The 16845-nt window shown below is 42.4% G+C and overlaps 1 long non-coding RNA gene across 1 annotated transcript in view; it reads right to left on the bottom strand.

Annotated features, from left to right (window-relative positions):
• The window catches only part of LOC121271427, a 42082-nt gene extending 27388 nt beyond the window's left edge, over window positions 1–14694 (bottom strand). The window contains exons 1-2 of the long non-coding RNA XR_005941715.1: window positions 14605–14694; window positions 11625–11704 (exon numbers count right to left, since the gene is read on the bottom strand). This is a non-coding gene — a long non-coding RNA (uncharacterized LOC121271427). The remainder of the gene's footprint in view (window positions 1–11624; window positions 11705–14604) is intronic.
• Window positions 14695–16845: the final 2151 nt, after the last annotated feature.

Below are 16845 nucleotides of genomic sequence, written 5' to 3'. Positions count from 1 at the left end.
CACCCACCGCAGTATAACTCCAGTCGGTGCTGCGCAGTTTGTGTAAAGTTCCCTAATGCCACCCTCCACCCCCCCCCACCCCACTCCCCTCCCCATTAACCCACAATCTCTTCACCCTTTTACAAAGTTACCTCGAAACCGACCTTTCTGTAAACTCTTAAGATAAAAGCAAAATACTGCGGGTGCAGGGAAACCTGAAATAAAAACCGAAAATGCTGGGGAGAATCTCAGCAGGTCTGGCAGCATCTGTGGAGAGAGAAAAAGGAGTTGACGTTTCCAATCCGTATGACTCTTCTTCAGATTTGTGAACTCCCTTCTATAAACTGTTTTGCCATAAAAATACAACCAGTATTGGGTCACCATGTAACTCTTACAGCGCAGCTCAACCGACTAATCACCCCGGTACTGTAACCCTGTGCATGATTAATTTGGAAGATTAAGGGGTGATTTGAGAATTACAAGTTATTAAGGGGAACCGATAGAGTTGATGGAGAGACATTATTTCTGCTGCTTTGGGGGAGATTATGACGAGGGACAGAGTGTTTTAAAAAGAAAGAGGCAGGCCATACAAATTAGGAAACACTTCGTGTAATGAATGCTGGAAATTTGGAATTCTCATTCGCAGATGCTAATTAATGCTAGACCAGTTGTTGATTTTAAATCTGAGGCTCATAGATTTGTGTCAACCAAAGGTATTAAGGAACAAAGGAGGGTATGTGTAGTTAAGTCACAGATCAGCCATGATCTCATAGAATAGCAGAATAGGCCCCAGGGACCGAATGATCTCCTCCTCTTCCTATTTAGTGTTTCTAAATATGGGGAATAAGATAAAGAAATGGTGTTTAGATACATCTTTTCATTCCTTTTTTTATTCTTTCATGGGATGTGGACGTCGCTGGCAAGGTCAGCATTTGTTGCCCATCCCTAATTGCCCTTGAACTGAGTGACCATTGGCAGAGAGCAGTCACATGTAGCCAGGCCAGATAAGAACAGCCATTTCTTTCCAGTAAGGCAGGGACATAGGTGAACCAGCTGGGTTTAAGGATAATTTCATGGTCATCATTACTAAGGTTAGCTTCATATTCCAGATTTTTATGTATTTAAACTCCATCAGCTGCCTTGGGGGGATTTGAACCCTTGTCCCTAGACTATTAGCCTGGGCCTCTGGATTACTAGCGCAGTGACATTATCAATGAGTCATCATCACTAGGTGGATTGACTATGATTACTTACTCTTGATTATTTCTGAAACAATTACTTTTTTGACCAGTTATAAATCCCTGTTCAACAACAGTCATGTTTACACTGATCCCCCCCCCCCTCCCCACCTCCCAGGACCTTTGTGTGGTTATAGTAATCTTGGCTTTGCCTGCAATTTGGGGGGGGGGGGGGGGGGCTTATTTTTAAAGTGAAGACCTGAAAAATAATATGGACCCCCCAAAAAAGTTGTCAGATTAAGAGGTTATTTGAAAATTACAAGTTATTAAGGGGAATGGATAGGGTCGATAGAGAGAAATTCTGTGTTTCCGAGCTGGAGTGAGGTGTAGTCTCCGAATCTGTATTGATTTACAGCCCCATTATATATGTGTCAAAAGTGCTAACTCCCCATAGGGAGAAATACAGGTTAACATAAGAACACAAGATATAGGAACAGGAGTAGATCAGTCAGCCCCTCTAGCCTGCTCAGCCATTCAATAAGATAATGGCTGATTGTCCAGTGTTTCGATTTCCACATACCCATCTAACCTCGATAACCTCTGGTTCCCTTGCCTAACAAGAATCTACCTACCTCTCTGTCTTTAAAATAATCAATGACCCCCACCTCCACCACCTTCTGTGGCAGGGAGTTCCAAAGTTGCAACATCTTCTGAGAGAAAAAAAATTCTCCTCATCTCTGTCCTAAAAGGGCGACCCCTAATTTTAAAAACAGTGCCCCCCCCACCCCCCCACCCCCCCGCCACCCCTTAGCTCTGGACTCACCCACAAGAGGAAACATCCTTTCCACTTCCACCTTGTCAAGGCTGTTCAGGATCTTGTATATTTCAATCAAATCACCCCTCACTCTTCTAAACTCCAGTGGAAACAAGCTCAGTCTGTCCAACCTATCCTCATAAGACAGCCCACTCATTCCAGGTATCAATCCAGTAGTTTTTTTTTTTGCTTTTATCAATCTAGTAAACCTTTTTTTATATTTGCAACCCGTCTCTACCCTGCTAAGCATTTTTTCTAGCTCGCCTGTGCTTTCCCAATATTTCCTGTTTTTCTAACTGAAGATTAATGTTACTGTAGTTACATAAAATATTTCTTTCCCTCATTTATCTTCCCCTCTTCCTCGAAACAGAATTCCTCATGGCCGCGCCTCCCTGTATGATCGATGTCCTATCGGGAAAGCCGGCCAACCAACCTCCTGTCTCCCTGCAGTGCCAACAGCGGACACTGCCTCAAGCTGTTCCACAGGGGGACCGCTTGAATCCGGTTGGCTCGTGCTAGAATGACACAGGGCGGAGGGAGGCCATTCGGTCCATCGTGTCCCTGACAAAGCGCTATCCAATCAGCCCCACTCCCGTCCCTCTTTCCCCATTGCCTCTTCGGTTGTTGAAATGTTGGGAAACACACAGGCAGGCGTGAGTATCAAAGGTGTGCCAACATGACTCCGGTTTCCATCTTTAAAGATGCTGTCTGGATTTCTATGTAAAAGCCAGCATTATTTTTTTTTTCACTTATTGGCACCAGTCCGGCATTTGCCTCCTCGCCTCGCTGTCCCTTCGGGGTGTGTGTGGCGATAGCGGTGAGAGTCACTCATTAAGGGGGTAGTGGGGGGGGGGGGGGGAGCGGTTGTGGGAAATTCGGGAGGTCAGGGCTGTATTGCTCAGTCAGTCTTTAGGGTCCTGAGCTTATGCACTTGAAGTCACATGGGGTTTACTTTTGTTGGAGCACTAACGGTTGATCTGTTAGCCATAAACACAGGGAACACATAAGGCGGGGGTGGGGAGGAGGGGGGCAATGGAAATGTGTAATGTGTGTGGGACATTGCAAAACAAGTGGGTGGCGAAGTAACTGCGACATGTGAAGGTTTGACGTATTCATCTGAAGTTTATTCTTCTTTTAGTAGACACTTTGCTGATGTTTAAACAGGTTAGCAGCCCTGCAAGAGAGGATTTGTAGATGAATATGGTTAATGTGCTACCTGACAGCATTACTTCAAGGCCAAGGAGGCAAGCCAGGCAATCGTTGGAGACAGAAAGACACAGTTTGGATTATGTATTCCCCTGGCGCAACGTCTTGGTCAAATTTTCAGTGTACGCAATATGTTCAGTACAGGTACATGTGCCCAGTACATGCAGCAAATCCTAGCTGACCGCCAGTGTCATGAATCATGGTCAGTCAGAGATACAATGGTTTATAACAATAGGTATATTATTAACTGTCTAGTGTGTTTCCATGAACAATTAAGTCCATCAACAGGGACAACGATATGAAACTTGATACTTCCCTCCGCCTTATGCTACTTTCTCCTCCGGATCCGATTTTACAAACTGGGGCATCCCCCCCCCCCCCCCCACCCCCACCCCCAACTCTCCCCCGACCCACCCCCGCAGAGTGTCAGACATGCAGCACCAATATAGTGAGGACAATGCGGGAAAGCAGCTTCCGGTGACAGCACATTCATTGCATACAATATATACATCACACAAAGGCACATATAGAGCACAGGAGGCCATTCAGCCCATTGTGCCGTCTCTTTGAAAGAGCTGTCCAATTATTCCCGCTCTCCTGCTCAGTCCCCATATCTCCGCACATTTCCCCTTCAATTATGTATCCAATTACCTTTTGAAAGTTACTGAATCTGCTTCCTTTCAGCCAGTGCATTCCATTCAACAGCTCCTATAAAAAAAATTTAACCCAACCTCCCTTACAGTTCCATTACCAAATATTTTATATATCCCATTTAAAGAAACAATTCTATTTAGAGACGGGATTATACACACTCTCATACATGTATACACAGACACACGCACACATATACACACAGATATATATACACACATTTACACACACATACACACACATATATATACACATATACATACACACATATATCTACATGCACTCATATACGCACACATATATACACAGGCACACATATATATATACACATATACACATATTTATATACTCACAAATATACACACACATATATAGATATATACAAACTACACATATAAATGTATCTATGGTGTTTTATATATAATGCAGTGAAGTCCAACGAATGGTCCAGTTACAAAGGGTTAAACTATTGTAGATGTAGCTTAGCTTTTAGAAATATACCATCAAATGCAAACAAAGTGGAGAATCAAGCAGAAGCCATGTGGAAGAGGTTGCCAAAGGGAAAGGATCATGCGAAAAAGCGGGAACACAAGGGGGAAAAGAACGGGACTCCGAAATGAAAAGCAGAAAGTGGAAGAAGGGACGGAGAAGGGAAGTGCGGGGGAGGTGGGGAAGGGGGTCGGAGGGAGGGGGAGGGGGAAGGGGGTGGTAGATATAAGAGAAGGATGAACGAGGCAGGAGGGAGGCAAAATACTCTCTGTGAGTGGGGTGAGCCAGGTGCTGATGCTTTGGGGATGTGACTAGCTGGGCCTCTTAAAGGTCCGGACGGCTGAATGTTCCAAAACGACAGGCTAACAAACAAACAAAATCGCCCAGAATATTTTCTACTTTCAAGGAAGAAAAAAACCTGTTCCATCTGTGGCGCGAGAGGCAGGGACGCTCTGAAGCCACCCAAGAAACCTTGAAATTAAATTAAACATCCCTCTGATCTTAAATATGAAACAGAGCCGCTGGCTGCTGGAAATTGCGGGCCCTGTGCTATCATTTTACATTGAACCACGGTAGCAAGAACATCTTTCAAAGGTGGGCGTGGGGGGGGGGGGGGGGGGGCAGGAATTCAATTCGAGAACATTTAAAAAAAAACATTTGGCTGGTCCAGCTCGTCATTTATAATTTTTGGGCAGAATTATATTAATCTTTGGACCGTTTTGTTGGCGAATTCTTTGAGGTATTCAATTTCCAATTGCCAAATAATTCACAATTGTTGCCCCAATTGTGTTGCAAATGGGCTCAGGCACTTTCTGTTGCCTACAGCGTTCTTGTTACTTTAATATCTTCACAATCGTTTTAAATGAGCTCTGGTAAAACAGATACTTGCAGCCACCCTGATGGGAGATTCTTTCAAGGTTAAGGTTTTTTTTTTAAATAACTTTGCTGTTTCTTGACTCTTTATTTTGAGCTGCTCGTGTTGTGTGGTAGTCTGTTCGAATCATTATAACATAATCACTGTATTCGCTTTTGCTTTTCTCTCTCCCGCTGTTTCGGGAGTTTAAGGGTATTAGGACCGCAGCCCCATGAATTCTACGGTGCTGGGTAAAACATTGTAATCCATTAAATGTTGTTCGGTTAAAATCAGAATAATTGGTAATCATTAGATTTTTAAACATATCTTCAAACACATTATACATGTGTATAAAATATCTGTAAATATCTATTTTATACACATTTATAATTAATCTAACTACTCAAACAATTTCAATGAAATACATGTATAATTAATCTAATTTTAATAAAACAATTTAATAAAATACACTTTAGAATGGATAATATATCCAGCAATTTGGCTACTATATGTACGTAGTAAATGATATATTAATGTTTCTTTAATCTATGACCACAGATAATCTAAAATAATAGTTCCTTGCTCTCGATATGTTAAATCTTGGTTGTTTTCGTTTTTCAGGATTTCCCCCGTTTAATGGAGGTGGGAATGATTGGGGAAATTGAAGGCTCTATTTTCTTAATTGAACAGGGCTGGATTCGATGTTGATTCGTGTTGTGTGTGTGTGTGTGTTTTATCCTTTTTATTTCTCCGTGCTACGTTCTCACTAACAGCGACATTTTGGCTTGATTTTCTTTGGGCTAGGGAAATACAATATTCTAGAGCAGGGAGCAGGAAACTGGGCACACTCGATGAGAGTTTCCATTTTTCCTCTGCCGGCGGCAATCAGACCCACATCAGAGATTAAAATCGAATTCAAGACATTTGGGGGAAATTGGACGCCGCCCTGTTCAAATCAAAGGAATTAAGTAGCTTTAAATAAAAACTAATTGTCAATTCCTTTCATTTTTTCCAGGTCACTCAGAAAAATCAGAAAATAGCTGTAACATATCCTATATGATGCAAAGCAGTATATGTTTGCAATAAATTCATAACAATAAATAATACAGAAATGATACATTAAGTCGATATGTATGTAAAGATCCATTTTATACCCTTTATAATTAATCTAATTTAGTTAAACAATTTCAATAAATAAATTTAAAAATGGATAATATATCTAACAGTTTGGCTATTGTGTGGTAATATTCCATCTCTGTAAATATCCATTTTGTACACATTTATAATTAAACTAATTTTAAGCAAAGAACTTTAATGAAATACATTTAAAAATGGATAAAAATCTAACAGTTTGGCTATTGTGTGGTAATATGCCTGTCTCTGTAAAGATCCATTTTGTACACATTTATAATTAATCTAACTAATAGAACAATTTCAATAAAAATACATTTAATAACGGATAATATAGCCAACAATTTGGCTATTGTGTGGTAATATGCCCGTCTCTGTAAAGATCCATTTTATAGACATCATTAATCTAATTTTAATAAAACAATTTCAATAAAATACACTTTAAAATGGATAATAGATCCAGCAATTTAGCTACTGTATAGTAATATGCCTGTCCCTGTAAAGATCTATTTATACACATTAAATACCATAAGACATAGGAGAAGAAATTAAGTCATTCGACCCATCGAGTCTGCTCCGCCATTCAATCGTGGCTGATAAGTTTCTCAACCCCATTCTCCCGCCTTCTCCCCGTAACCTTTGAATTTATAATTAATCTAACTAATGAAACAATTTCAATAAAATACATTTAATAATGGATAATATATCCAACAATTTGGCTATTGTGTGGTAATATGCCCGTCCCTGTAAAGATCCATTTTATACACATAATTAATCTAATTTTAATAAAACAATTTCAATAAAATTCATTTTAAAATTGATAATATATCCAGCAGTTTGGCTACTATGTGGTAATGTGCCTATTTCTGTAATCTCCTCCAATCCCCACAAAGCTCCGAGATATCTGTTCTCCTCTAATTCTGGCCTCTTGATCATCCCTGATTTTAATCACTCCACAATTGCTGACTATGTCTGGCTCCATGGCTTGGAATCTCCTCCCTAAGCCTCTCCCTGTCTCTGCTGCGCTTTCCTCTATTAAGGCGCGCCTTGAAACCTGTCTCTTTGAGCAAGCTTTTCATCATCAGCACTAATACCTCCTAATGTGACCTGATGTAATATTTTGCTTTATAAAAACCCCCTAACCGCTCCCTCCACCAGTGCCTTGGGGCATTTTTATTACGTTAAAGGAGCAACTTGATGTTGTACAAAATTAGGACAAATATGTACAGAATATCCTGCGTACTACACATACGCTATAATGTACCTCAACTACACGAAATGTAATGCAAAATGTCCTATCTAATTTAATATGCAATTAAATACCGTGCTGTTCACATAAGGTAGATATTGTACGATACAATATATTAGAACCAGCAGAGAGTCCCACAAACATACCTGCTTTCACATTAATATCTTTGTTGCAACAGGATTTCTTTAAACACAGAATTTCTAACAACTCTTTCAAGGGTTTTAAAAGTCAAAACTTCTCTTGAAAAAGTTGCTTAAAGCGGTTCATGTGTAGGAATATAAATTTTGGTCCTGTGGCGTTTAAAACCAGAGAACTGCTTTCTTCTGAGATGAGGCAGGTTTACATCTGATAGTCTGAATATTATTCGAGGAATTAATGCTTTATTTCCTTAGTACCCTGGAATACAGCTGTCTCCAATAACTAACAGATTCAATAACATCCATAAGTACTTAAATAATTACGTTGCAGCTTTCTGAAATTAAATTTGGATTACACTCAGGGTACCAGAAATGAGAGGTTATAAATGTGAAATAAAATTTCAACAACTGGGATGTTTACAGCAGAACAGATCTGGTGAAAGGGAAGTCTAGTCTAAATCTAAACGTTTTGGGAAGAGAGAGGGGCGGCGGGGGTGGGGGGGAATAAGAACATACTGAGGTGGCTAGCAGGGAGAAGTAGCTTTTAAGCGGTGGTGGCAAAGTTGTGGGTTATCAAAGGAACCAAAATTGAAAACCGTTTCACACACAGGGTTGGTAGAATGTGGAACAAGTGCTTATGGAGGCTGGGATTAAATCGTATGGAAGGGAATTGAGTTGGAATTGTATAATGTAGTAGATAATAGAGAATAAGATTAATAATAGCGTCGCTTCTTCTATAAATGTTGGGCGAAATAATGCAACATTTTAAGCCAAGCAATATGTTTAAAATCAAACATCCACAATTTAAAAAAAAAAGGCTTACATTTATTTGGGTTAGTGAGGAGGATATTTTATGCATTTGGGATATCTGATTTAAGTGTTCACATCTGCAAGGAAGTCGGTAGTTTTATTTACCGTTTGCAAAATTGGAATATTTTGAAAGGGAAGAGCAGTAGAATTTAGAACTCACCAGACTGGTGCAAAATATTTGCCAGCAAGTCACGGGGGAGGATGGGGGCAGAGAAACAGAACTCAGCGATTAAAACGCTCTCCCTAGCATATGAACAGAAAGGTGATTTCACTCTGGGAGCTTGTTAGCTGCTCCCAACAACTTCAGCGAATCACCCTTGCGAGTGGTAAAATTAAGCTGCAGTCGTTGCTACAGTAGCACGTGAGAGTCGTTTGTACGAATCGTTCAGTTTATACGAACGTTTACACGAATCGTCCGCGAGGCTAGTCACAATAGCGGGTATATTCAAAGCGAACCACGCCTCGGCAATTGCCCGCAAAAGTGTGCTTCACTGAGCGACTCCCTCCACCTACTCCCCCCACCCCCCCCTCCCCGGGCATCTACATTGACTCTGGGGAGAAAGTGGCCGGTCAGCATCCCCCCCATCAGGACGCCTCTGTTCCGAGCAAGCGTCCTAGTCTTGCAGAATGGTCCTCGCGAAATTCCTAAGCACCCTTCTGAAGCTGTGAAATAAACTTGTTTCTTTTTTTAAAAAAAGAAATCCAGCCTTTTTTTAAAAAACAAAACTGAACTGTGGGGGCAAGTAGGGGAATATTAAGACTGAGATTCTTACAGTTTGATGATAAAAATGACAGGTAAAATCAGAGAACAGCTTCCACTTTATTCTGCTGCTGTTTTCTGTCGAACTCAAGACGCTTATTTTGATGTTAATTATTAACCTTTCCTTCTTTTCGCATTATTTCGCTCCAGAGGCTGTTTGCCATCCTAAAATGCGAGTACAAAGTTGTTCTATCTGGGTGATTATTCTGCCTCCCCTTTGCACTGTCCCTTTCCTACACACGGTTTAAATGTTACATTCCTGGCGTGTTTTCCATAACGGCAAGTCTACAGCTGGTACTGAAGAGTCTTAGACTAGTTTATGTTGGGTTGAGGACAAAAAAAAAATGTCTGGGGGAGTTGCATTACTCCCTGGGATGGGCGAGAAAAGCTCATGGGGGTGGGGGTAATGACGGCAAGCCACGTTATTTGCTCTTGTTGCTAATTTTGCCCCATTCCCGTCTTCCATATTCCAGCACACGCGGTATCAGGACACCGGGAAACTGCAGGGAACGACGGCGCCTGAAGACCCAGCGACTGCCTTTGAGTGGGTCTCGGATCGCAGTTATACCGCCGTTTCTGCAGCCATCAAAGGGAGGAAGGAGCTTTCATTTATGTAGCGCCTTTCACGGCCCCAGGGTCTCCCACGGCGCCTCACACCCACTGAGGCTCTTTTGGGAGTGCCCAGCCGCTGGCGCAATGCAGGAAACAGCGGGAGTCCATTTGCGCATAGCGGGATCCCGCAAACAGCAGTGAGGTAATGAGCATATATGCTGGGTTGAGTCTCCAAGGCAGTGCTGAGGGAGTGCTGCAATGTAAGACATGCTGCTTAACCAATACTTCACCTGCCCCACCTTCTCAACATGCAGCCTGGAGCCAGGTTATGTTGCTATGGCGGTTTGGGGTGGGGGTAAAATGGTGATAACTTCACTTGAAATCCAGAGGTCCAGATTAATGGTCTGGGGGCAAGGGTTCAAATCCCACAACAGCAGCCAGTGGAATTTAAATGTAATGAACAAAATCTGGAATTGAAAAGCTAGTCTCAGTAATGGTGACCTTAACAACCATCATCCATTGTCATAAAAGCCCATCTGGTTTACTAAGGAAGGAAATTGCCTGGGCAGCAATGTGGTTGACTCTTAACTGCCCTCTGAAGTGGTGTGGCAAGCCACTCAGTTCAAGGAGATGTGATGGCATAGTGGTATCATCACTGGACTACTATTCTAGAGACTCAGGTCTACCATAGTAAATGGTGAAATTTGAGTCCAATAAAAAAATCTGCAATTAAAAGTCCGTGAAAAGTGAAAAAAACACTATCATCAATTGTTGTAAAAATCCACCTGGTTCACAAATGTCCTTTAGGGGAGGAAATCTGCTGTCCTTACCTGGTCTGGCCTACACGTGACTCCAGACCCACAGCAATGTGGCCGACTCTTAAATGCCCTCTGTACAAGGGCAATAAATGCTGACCTAGCCAGCGATGCCCACATCCCCATGAAAGCATAAAGAAGGAAAAAAGATAGCTTCTCTGAAGGATGATAGTCTGCAATCCCAGAACTGTTTGGACTGCTGTGGATCTTGGGGGAAATGGTGTTTGCTGTTGCCAGTGATGCAAAAACAGAACCAAAAATCCTGAAAATTGTGATGGTAAAGCTAAATGCAGAAAACAATTTCCCAAGTTCTCAATCACAGCTGGGCATAACCGCCCCTCTAGCCAGAGTGAGCCAGGTATCGAATAGGAGGATTAAGTCAGAAAATTCTTTGAGTAGTAATTACATAGAATTTACAGCTCGGAAACAGGTCATCTGATCCATGCTGGTGCACAAAACTCCTTCCAGTCTATTCAATATGTCTCCTATCCCAGTCTCCCTCCTAGCTTCCCTGAGAATGCCTCTATGTTATGGTGGTAGCAAGTTCAACCCCTCAGAGGTGTGTCAATGACTATCTTAACTCTTAAAACCAGAAGCAAAATACTGCGCGTGCCGGGAATCCGAAATAAAAAACTCTGAATGCTGGGAACACCCAACATGCCTGACAGGATCTGCGAAGAGAGAAAGAGGGTTACTGTTTCAGGAGACGGTGAAAAGGTCACAGGCCTGATACGTTAACTCTGTTTCTCTCCACAGATGTTGCCAGAGCTGCAGTGTATTTCCAGAATTTTCTGTGTTTTTCTCAACTCTTAAAGGTACTTTTCTCCCCTCACATCTATATTTAGGTAGCCTGCCATATCATAAGACTTTATAATCAGACTCTAAAAATAGAAATAAGTATGACACATCACGTTATATGTCAATAGTAACAGTGAGCTCATAGCTCATAAGTGAGTTATATAGGTAATGTTCACTATATAAATGGATAATTCACACTTACCCATTATATGCAGCAAGGTTAGCCAGAAATCAAACAGGGTTCCTTGCCTGTGGATAGATACCCTAACATGGTGTATTGCCCTGAGGAAATGAAGAGAAGTTATTGTGAAGAAAGAGATAAGTATTCTTCAAAGACAAAAAGTTTCAAAGCACAGCAGTGAAGTAGTAAAGAAAAGGGAGAAAATAAAAGCAAAATACCGTGGATGTTGGAAATCTGAAATAAAAACAGAGAAATGCTAATAAGACTCAGCACCTGTGGAGAGAGAAACAGAGTTAATGTTTCGAATCTTCTTCAGAACTGGTCAGAGTCATATTGGACTCGAAACGTTAACTCTGTCTCTCTCTCCACTGATGCTGCCAGACCTGCTGAGCTTTTCCAGCATTTTCTGTTTCTATTATTGTAAAGAAAGGAACTTGGTTTTTTTTTTACTGAAATGATCAATCTATTCATTTGTACAGAGGGTTCAACAAAGCATGGAGATGGACAGATACTCAGCAACAATTGCTGCAAAGGTTTCAGTCTGTGCCACTGAACTGCAGGATTGAAGATTGAATGGTTTATATAAATCCACTGATTTTGAATGCTGCTTGTACCGTTGTTTTTGCTCCTGATTTTCTACACTCGTCTTCTGAGTATGTCAGTTCAGGCTGACCTTTGATCCCATGGGCACAGAGTGCTCATTGGCCCTCAGCCAATGGCCATTCATTGTGCATATCATTAAGACCGCTATAAGGTTACCCACCTTCACTCCCTTCCCGCTGCCAGCTCTTCTTCTGCTGAAACTCCCATCTAGGTCTTTGTTACTCTAGACTTGACTATTTTAAAGGAATCCTGACTTGTTTCCCATGTTCAGCCCTCTGTAAGCTAGTGGCCAGCCACAATTCTGCCGGCTTTGGCCCAGACTCACACCAAGTCCTGTTCACCCATCACCCCTGTGCTTGCTGACCATTGGCTCCAGGTTAAGCAACACCTCAATTTTTAAAGTTGTCGCCCTTGTTTTCAAATCTCTTCCTGGCCTCACTCCCTCTCTCACTCAGTAAGCTCCTCCAGCCCTACAATTCTCTGAGATCTCTGCTCTCCTCTAACTCTGGCCTCTAGAGCATTCCCAATGCGCCACCATCAGCTTCCTGGGCCCTAAATCCTGGAAACCCCTCTCTAAAACTCTTCACATCTCCACCTCTTTTTTCTTCTTCAAAATGCTCCTTAAAACACAACTTGTTGACCAAGCTTTTGATCATCTCCTGATATCTCTATATGCGGCTCAGTGTCAAAGTTAGTTTTATAGTGCTCCTGTGAAGTTTCTTGGGACTTGTATTACTGCTAAATTAAAGGTTCTATATATAAATGCAAATTGCTGCTGTTGTTGCTCTGTGCGTCCCTAGTGAGAATCTGCAGCTTATTTGGCATGCGAGGGTTTCACAGACCAATATTCATTTCACTGGCACTTTCTAGTGAGTGTCACTGGGTGGTGATTAGTAAGCAGGAATATTATCTAATTGTTTGTCCCTCTCTTCCTTAGCCTTCCTTTGCTTTTGTAATTGTCACACCATTATTACTGCCCCAGATGATATTAAGCCAACAGTCTAAACCTTCTACCTCTCTCCAGTTCTGGAGAAGAGTCACAGAATCACAGAATCACACAGCGTAGAAGAGGCCCTTCGGCCCATCGAGTCTGCACCGACACATGAGAAACACCTGACTTGCCTACCTAATCCCATTTACCAGCACTTGGCCCATAGCCTTGAATGTTATGACGTGCCAAGTGCTCAGCCAGGTACTTTTTAAAGGATGTGAGGCAACCCGCCTCCACCACCCTCCCAGGCAATGCATTCCAGACTGTTACCACCCTCGAGACATGCAGACTCAAAATGTTAGCTTTTTTTCTCTCTCCACAGATGCTGCCAGACCTGCTGAGTTTTTCCAGCACTTTTTGTTTCTATTTCAGATTTCCAGCATCTGTGGTATTTTACTTTTATTTTAGTCGAAATCTTCTGGTCTGTGTGATTCAGGTGCACATTCGGGAGTTCAGAGGACTTTGGCCATTGATCTTATTGCTGTTTGTGGGAGCCTGCTGTGCACAAATTGGCTGCTGCGTATGCCCCTATGAGAGCAGGGACACTGCCTCAGAATAATTCATTGGCTGAAGAGTGCTTCAGGAGGTCTTGAAGTGCTCGGTAAATGCCAGTCCTTTCTTTCATTTGGAAATTGCCAGCTGAGCCATTGGGCTGGTGCTGGAGCTGGATCTGTTTAATTGATGGTTTATAACATTCATCAGGCTTGTTCCACTGGCAGCAGCTAGTGATACCTGAAAACCAATGGACTCAGCTCGGTTGATGTATCACTGTGAAACCAGCCTCTGACTTCACCATAGAATCATAGAAAGCTGACAACACAGAAAGAGGCCACTCGGCCCATCATGTCTGCACCGGCCAAGAAACAAGCCACCCGGCCTAATCCCACTTTCCAGCATTTGGTCCAGCATTAGCCCTGCAGGTTACAGCACTTGAGGCGATCCAGCCACCTTCTAAATGAGTTGAGGGCTTCTGCCTCTCCTACCCTTTGAGGCAGTGAGTTCCAGACCCCCACACTCCTCTGGGTGAAAAACGATTTCCTCATCTCCCCTCTAATCTTGAGGTGAGGTGCCGAAGGATCGGATGTCTGCTTAAGTTGTACCTTCATTTGAAAAGGGAGTGATGGATGGGCCAAATAATTACAGGCCAGCCAGTCTGACCTATTGGGCAATACTATTGGAATCAATTCTGAGAAAGACAGTCACTTAGAAAGTCATGGATTAATCAAGGACAGTCGGCATGGATTTGTTAAGGCAATTTATCAACACAGGATTCGTGCTTGCTGATAGTGAGAAATAAAACCTATAAGGTAAGAATGTTATATAAACCTGTATCATACCTATATGTAGATAAACATACCTAAAACATATATAATAAGAGAATAATAAGACTTGATAGATTGGTCTTACCGTGAAACATCATTCATTGAGGAACCATCAGGTTAGTCTTAATAAGCAGGGAAATAATACTGCCATGTGTCACCGGATGTCCTGTCATTTCCAACAGAGTGCCGGTCAATTACCCAAGGCATCACTGATCCCATATGTCCCTGCCCACATCCACATTGACTGTACAGTGACTGTGGGAAGAGATCAAAGTGCAACTTTCCCAACGGTGTGATCTATTGAACAACAGAAAAGGATGGTTTCTGAATCTTCCCCACCTCACAGCTTGCAATTGAGAGTGGCAGCTTAAGGCTCTATTGTGATATTTCTCCTTAGGCTGGGCTGCCTCTTTGGTAATGACTCACTTGCCAGGATGCCGTGTGAGAAACGTGAAAAATATTTGGCTTCATGCGAGCATGTTCCTGTGCAATGATTCATTGCCCTGTGGGCAAGTTACTTAGAGTCTCCATCGCAGGGAATTGAACTGAATACGAAAAGCTTGCAGTGTTGTGGATTTGGGTGGGGTAAGGGGAGAAGGTGAAAAATGAAAGTTTTTATTGTAGCCTTGAAGCTATGAGTCAGCAATGAACTAAATGTCGAGGATTTTGATCAAACACAGTGGACCTTCCATTACCTATGTTTTTGCAACTGTCCACAAGTGTATCCAACAGCAACATTGTGCATTTATTTAATGTCTCTAACATAATAAAACATCCCAGGTCACTTCATTGGAGTGCTACCCAAAAGAATTTAGTACCGAGCCAACATTAGGAGATGTTAACTTGGAAACATAGAAACTAGGAGCAGGAGTAGGCCATTCGGCCCTTCGAGCCTGCTCTGCCATTCACTATGATCATGGCCGATCATCCAACTCAATAGCCTGCACCCGCTTTCTCCCCATGCCCTTTGATCCCTTTCGCCCCAAGAGCTATATCTAACTCCTTCTTGAAAACACACAATGTTTTGGTCTCAACTACTTTCTGTGGTAATGAATTCCACAAGCTCACCACTCTCTGGGTGAAGAAATTTCTCCTCATCTCAGTCCTAAATGGTCTACCCCGTATCCTCAGACTGTGACCCCAGGTTCTGGACTCCCCCACCATCGGGAACGTCCTTCCTGCATCCATCCTGTCTAGTCCTGTTGGAATTTTATAGGTTTCTATGAGATCGCCCTCATTCTTCTGAACTCCAGTGAATATAATCCTAATCGACTCAATTGCTCCTCATATGTCAGACCCGCCATCCCAGTAATCAGTCGGGTAAACCTTCGCTCTCTGCACTCCCTCTATAGCAAGAACATCCTTCCTCAGATAAGGAGATCAAAACGGCACACAATATTCCAGGTGTAGTCTCACCAAAGCCCTGTACAATTGCAGCAAGACATCCATGCTCCTGTACTCGAATCCTCTGGCTATGAAGGCCAACATACCATTTGCCTTCTTTACTGCCTGCTGCACCTGCATGCTTACCTTCAACGACTTGTCTACGAGGACACCCAGGTCTCGTTGCACATTCCCCTCTCTCAATTTATAGCCATTCAGATAATAATCTGCCTTCCTGTTTTTGCTACCAAAGTGGATAACCTCACATTTATCCGGCATTATACTGCAACTGCCATGCATTTGCCCACTCACTCAGCTTGTCCAAATCACACTGAAGCATCTCTGCATCCTCCTCACAGCTCACCCTCCCACCCAGCTTTGTGACATCTGCAAATTTGGAGATATTACATTTAATTCCCTCTTCTAAATCATTAATATATATTGTGAATAACTGGGGTCCCAGCACCGATCCCTGCGGTACCCCACTAGTCACTGCCTGCCATTCGAAAAAAGACCCATTTATTCCTACTCTTTGTTTCCTGTCTGCCAACCAGTTTTCTATCCATCTCAATACACTACCTCCCAATCCCATGGGCTTTAATTTTACACGCCAATTTCTTATGTGGGACTTTGTCGAAAGCCTTCTGAAAGTCCAAATAAACCACATCCACTGGGCTCCCCCCCACCCTCCGTCAACTCTACTAGTTACATCCTCGAAAAATTCCAGTAGATTTGTCAAGCATGATTTCCCTTTCGTAAATCCATGCTGACTCTGTCTTGTTCTGCCACTGTTTTCCACCTGCTCAGCTATTAAATTTTATATAATGGACTCTAGAATTTTCCCCACTACTGATGTCAGGCTGACTGGTCTATAATTCCCTGTTTTCTCTCTGCCTCCCTTTTTAACTAGTGGGGTTACATTAGCTAGGTGAAGTAGAAGTAG

This window comes from Carcharodon carcharias, chromosome 30 (genome assembly GCF_017639515.1).
Source record: "Carcharodon carcharias isolate sCarCar2 chromosome 30, sCarCar2.pri, whole genome shotgun sequence".
NCBI classification, from domain to species: domain Eukaryota; kingdom Metazoa; phylum Chordata; class Chondrichthyes; order Lamniformes; family Lamnidae; genus Carcharodon; species Carcharodon carcharias.
This window is presented reverse-complemented; position numbering and strand designations above follow the sequence as displayed.